We start from the raw sequence: 6125 nt of genomic DNA on the forward strand, positions 1-6125 counted from the left end.
CTTTTTCATCCAAAAAGTTTGTGGGTAAAGTATGCATATATAACCAATTGTATTATTTAACTTTTTTATTCTTATTATGTTTTGAATTAATTAAGAGTTAGAATCATATTTAATTATTATTGTTGTGTTTGTACTAAAATTGCAGGAGAATGACATACTCACATATCAAAAACATTGCATGAAATCTGGAAATAATGGTTATGGAACTTCTTTGCAATTATCTTTTGACTTGAATATATTTTTCATTTTTATTGAGTTTTCCTTTTTTTTTATTATTATTATGGTGTATGCGCAATATCAAATTTTAGTATGAATATCTAATTAATGGTGACATGTTACATTATATATTCCAACCCTTGGAATATTAATTGACAAATTTAATAAATTGTACTAAATTGTCTTACACCCTTTCGTGCACTTTATTAGTTTTCCGTGTACTCTTCAACTTGTATTTTGTCAATCAGGTTATAAATCAAATATCTTAGTCAACAAACAGATTATAAATCAAATGTCTTAATTTTTTTTTTTTTGGTACGCATGAGGGGCAAAGCCCCGAAGACTACAAAATAACTAAGTCATAACTAGACGAGGGAAAGCAACTCCTAGCACATCGTCACGGAGAATTGTTCGGAGCTCGTCAGGCGGGTAGTCGAAGTAGGTGATAGATGTCGAGGAGTTAACTCCAGCGTTTGCTAACCAGTCTGCTGCTCGGTTGGCCTCACGGAATACATGATCCACTTTAACAGTCCATCCCGTCATTTTGATCAGCTCTTTGCATCTAACTACCAGCGGCCGCAAGCTAGCACTCATAAATTGATCTTCCCGAATTAGATTTACGCATGGCAAGTTATCCATATGAACTAAAACTTTAGTAAGCCCAAGAGCCCGAGCTCGTTCTAAACCTTCCACACCAGCTCGCATCTCAGCCCGCATAGAAGTACATATCCCACACGAAAAGGCGAAAGCAAGAGTAAAATTACCAGTATCGTCACGCAAAATCCCTCCACACCCTGCCGGTCCTGGGTTCCCTCGCGAGGCACCATCCGTGTTAAGTAAGAACCACCCAAACGGAGGAGGGCTCCATCTAATAAATCTTTCAATTCGAGAAGTGCCCGGACATGGTAAAAATAGAAGTGTTAATGGAAGTGTTGAAGTTATATGCTCCAAGGATATAAATTGGATCTTTTAATGTGGATCAAGGTACATATTTTGCATGGTTTTTGATTGGAATCCGATGATCATTCTCCAATCCATTGTTTCAACTTTGAATGTTTTCAAGCCTTTAAATCATTTTTTGTTTTCCATCAAATATTCCCAATATTTTTTCGAGAAATGTTTTTTTTTTGTTGTAATGATTTGTATATATTTTTCTTTTCTCATAATCAATTGTTATGAATATTTTTTAATTATCACCTCACTTCTCTTTTTTGTCTATTTTTATATTATCACTCATTTTTCTTTAATTTCTACTTTGGGACGTGCTTTTTACCAAATGCTTCTTATAACTTTTTTAAAAATTACAAAATAAATGTCATCGTTTAAGGGTAAAATTGTCACATTACTCCATCAATTGTAAACTTTTTCCTAATCTTAATTATTGCGCACAAGCAAATGAGGTGATAATTAAAAAAATAGAAGTATAATAATACAAATTGTGCATCCTTATTTCTCTGGAATTCATTGGGATAGGCGTTAAAGCTTCTCACATAAAAGTTCACCAACAACAAGAGATATAGAGATGACTCTAATTGACAAGAGATATAGAAATGAAATTAGAATGATGTCATTGTTGAACAGATATATTTTCTCGTGTATCCTCCCAAAAATTCCTCACATAAAATTTATTTTAAAAAATATTGAATGCGTATTTATTCTAAAAATTTTTTTGTATAAGTCACATGTCATCAACTCCTTGCTACTAATTTAAGTATATCACTCAGGTCTTTCGTTATACAAAAATCATTTCAATAATATTTTTCCCAATACGTTGGAAATCAATTGAATTTACAAGGACGATGTTGCAAGACCGAAAAATCGACAAGAATTATAAATGTATTATTTGATGAAAAAGTTTTAACAAACTCCTTTGCATTTAAGAAAATAAACTTGTAATTTTAGCCTTATTAGTAAGATAAACATAAGTTGTATTTTAACAGAACGCTTTCTACGCATTATTCATATCGTCTCTAATTGACTAAAGACAACATGTAAAATTCAGGTATAAAATATCATTATTATCCATTCATTTATATATTTTACATGTTTACTTTATTTTATATTTCTTTTTTCATTAAAATACGTTAGGTAATAAGGAATAGAATTAGATGTTCAAGTGTCCAACCTTTTGTTTCTTTGCCGGATAAAAATGGGACCAAGGTTCTTAGAACGCACCAAAACATCACTAAAAACAATATATCAAGTACTAGAATACCAAAAGCCGTCAATGTTGAGTGAACTGAATAACCACCGTGGCAAATTCAAGCGCCCTCGAAATCCAGAGACAATCTAAACACCGTAAAAAAAAGCAAGGAACAAAAACAGAAAGGGGACCGACAGTTATTAACACAACAAGACAATAAATCGGTAAAAAGACAAAGACAATGAGGACCGTAGCAAAATAAGAGTAGTTTGCAAACTTAATATTCCACTGTTTGAATGCAATTTACGTTTTTCCATAATTTGTGTTAAATTTGCTTCTAGTCTTTGAGAATAAGTTGTTTAAAGTGCACTAATGAAACCCAGGACAATACAATTTCCCATTTAATATATATGCAATACCAGTCTTCGAAATCAGAGAATGGACATTCGTATGTTCTTTAAAATGAGGGATTCATAGGTTTTGGTGTCATTGTTCAATAAAGAGTTTGTGATTTCCAACAAGTTGCAACTATTCTAATATAATAAATTCCCAAACCCCCTTAGATATAATATATCTTATCCTCATGACCTATGGCAGAACCCTCTTTATTGTCTTGCTTAGGTATCCTACCAACATATCTCCAAGATAATAAGCAAGAAGACAAACAAGCCGAATAACGCATTCATGAACGATATCGCAAAAATAAAAGAACAAAAACAATCAAACCCGTGATTTTCATGGGTCACAAAACTAGTAATATAGTTAAAAGGCTACTTAAAGCATTTAATTTTATTCCACATATCAGTTTTACATTGATTAGTATTAAAGCTATTTTAGACTTATTTTTGAAACTCGTCATAAGGTGTACTAATATTTTTTGATGGAAACCATAAGATCAATAATGATTTAAATTATAAATATAAATTAAGAATTTACTCTCATCATTTAAATCGTATCATTTATCCATCTAACTCTTCATTAACCATAGAGATAGTAGTTAAAAGGTCTTATATGTAGTAAATAAACGTATAATAATTTTGATTATCAAGCTACTAATATTTTTTTAGTGGAAACCATAAGATCGTGTATTAAATTATAAAAATAAATTAAGAATTTACTTTCATCATTTAAATTGTACAAGTTGTCCATATAATTCTTCATTAGCCATAAATATAGTAGCTAAAAAGTCTTATATGTGGTAAATGAAAAATCTAATAATTTGATATAAAGCATCCCAATTTCCATATTGTTACCTTTGATTTCTTTCAAAATCATGTAATTAGCACACTTGAGCAAAAAGTGATAAACAAGGTATGTACATGTGATTAAAGTGTGCATTGTCTTCTTAAATTTACTAATATCTTAGAATTTAAAACGTTTAATAAGATTTATAGTTAGTTTTGTAAGATGATGCATATTTTGTTTTTATTTTTATTTTAACTATCTCAAGTTTGCAGATTATTCATTGTGAGGAAGGCTATTGAAAAGTGGAGATTACATGTATGGATCTAAATGTGAAAAATGAAAACATATTTTTACTCCTTTAGTTGGCTTACAAACTTATTCATCATCACTAAGATTCTCTATTTTACATGTAAATTTTTGAGAAAAAATATACTAAATTTTAAGGAAAAGTTAAATTAATAGTGTATCTATTTAACTTTTTTTAAAAAAAAAAATATATCAGATTTGCAGGTTTGATTAACCATTTGATTCTTTTATTTGTAAAAAAAAACTAACTAATTTAATTTGTTGTCGGTGATGCTAATGTAACCACGATGTTTGAGTGCTTTGTTTATCGACCTAACGGCGTAGTCATTTTTAGCCTAATTGATGATGTACTATAGAAAAATAACAAATTCGTAAAGAACTAAACAAATACTTATAGTTCTAAAATTAGATACATTAAATTTTTGACTACAAAATATTCATGAATAATATTAACAATTTAACATGTATTAAAATACTCCCTCCCAGTCGTCATAATGTTCCCCTTTGATAATGGCACGATACTTAAGGAAAAGTATTAAAATAGGAGTAAAAGAGTTGTGTGGGGTTGGTGATAGGAGAGAGGGATGAATTATTAGTAGTTAAATAAAGAATTGTGGGGCCAAAACATAAAGGAAAGTAATAAAATAAGAGTAAAAAAGTTGTGTGGGGTTTGGTAATAGGAGAGAGAAATGAATAAAATAAGAGTAAAAGTTTCTAAAAATAGAAAGAGGAACATTACTTGAATAATCCGTTTTGGGAAAGAGGGAACATTATAGTGACTGGGAGGGAGTATATGATAATAAAGTTTAAATTAAAAGTTCTATTTATAATACTATGGTCATGCAATAACGTAAAAGGAAGTAAACATTAACAAAAATTTGACTTATAGGTTATTCACAAAAAAAATATATATTTTAGATATTAGTTAAACATGGACGACAACAAAGAGCAAATAAACGGGACAAATAGAACGTGTCCGCGATTTTCGCGGGTACAAAAATAGTTGATCGTGATAAGGCAACTTAAAGAGCTTATTACTTTTCATATGTTACCGAAATATCATAATTCGACTCTTATGATAATTATGTACAAATAGTTGATGAACGTAATAAAAAAAAGCTTCCTAAATCTCTCTTTTCGAAAAAAAATACACGTCTAAATCAACTATTAGGAACATATGTGTCAATACACCAAAATACATCTCAGTCTAACAACATAATATCCACTCATAGTAGGTCTCCTGAGAGACTATTTTACAAATTTTAGAAAAAGTGGTACTAAAGATAATAAAATAGGTACAAATCATTATTATAGATAAAATGGGTACATTTATTATGAAAATAGGTACGGAATTATTATGTCATGATCAACAACAAAAGGGTCACGAAATATAAATAAAAGGATATAGAAAACTGGTATCTCAATAACTTATTAAAAGACCATCTCTCCTAAATTTTAGTGATTTACTAAAATGGTTCCAATGAATCTCATCTTAATGTCACATAATGAAATAAATAGCCTAGCAGAGGTTATACTCGATATAAATATTGATTAGGAAAAACATAGTAATAAAAATCAAGCAATTTAGAATAATAACTAGCATATACCCCGTGCAATGTATGCACGGTATCTATATAATTTTACTTTTTAGTGTATTATTTATGAAATTTGAATTGAAAAATTATTTATTTTCATGTTTTTCCTCATTGTATTTTGATTAGAGAAATAAAAATTTAAAAAATAAGAAGTAATGAATTGAGTATTTTTTTTGAATTTTTTTTTGTTTTTCTACTGAGAAATTATGATGTTAATTTAAAAATATTTACTAATAATATATTTTTTAGCCGCAACTTTTTTCATAAAAATTCAATGAGTTTTTATCATAAAATTCTCTAAAAAAAAAAAGAATTTCTTTATCCTAAAAAGAGAGTGAAATATTGAATATTATAAATATTTAAATATAAAAGATTATGTCCATTTATAATCTATCATGGTCATACCTTTAATATATGCTAAATATACCAAGCATTATTTTAGGAAATATGTTTTACGCTAAAAATACCAAGCATTATTTTAGGAATGATGTTTTAGGCGAGAAAAATTACAGTTTCACCTATTCATTTAGTAAAGAGAGGATTATACTACAAAAATTGTTTGACAACATTTAAATAGATCCGTGCATTACACGGGTTACAAAACTAGCCATTTATATAAAATCGCTTTACACAAGTGAAACATTTCTTTTTTTGAGGAAACGTGAAACATTAATTATTAC

This window comes from Silene latifolia, unplaced genomic scaffold, assembly GCF_048544455.1.
Source record: "Silene latifolia isolate original U9 population unplaced genomic scaffold, ASM4854445v1 scaffold_20.1, whole genome shotgun sequence".
NCBI classification, from domain to species: domain Eukaryota; kingdom Viridiplantae; phylum Streptophyta; class Magnoliopsida; order Caryophyllales; family Caryophyllaceae; genus Silene; species Silene latifolia.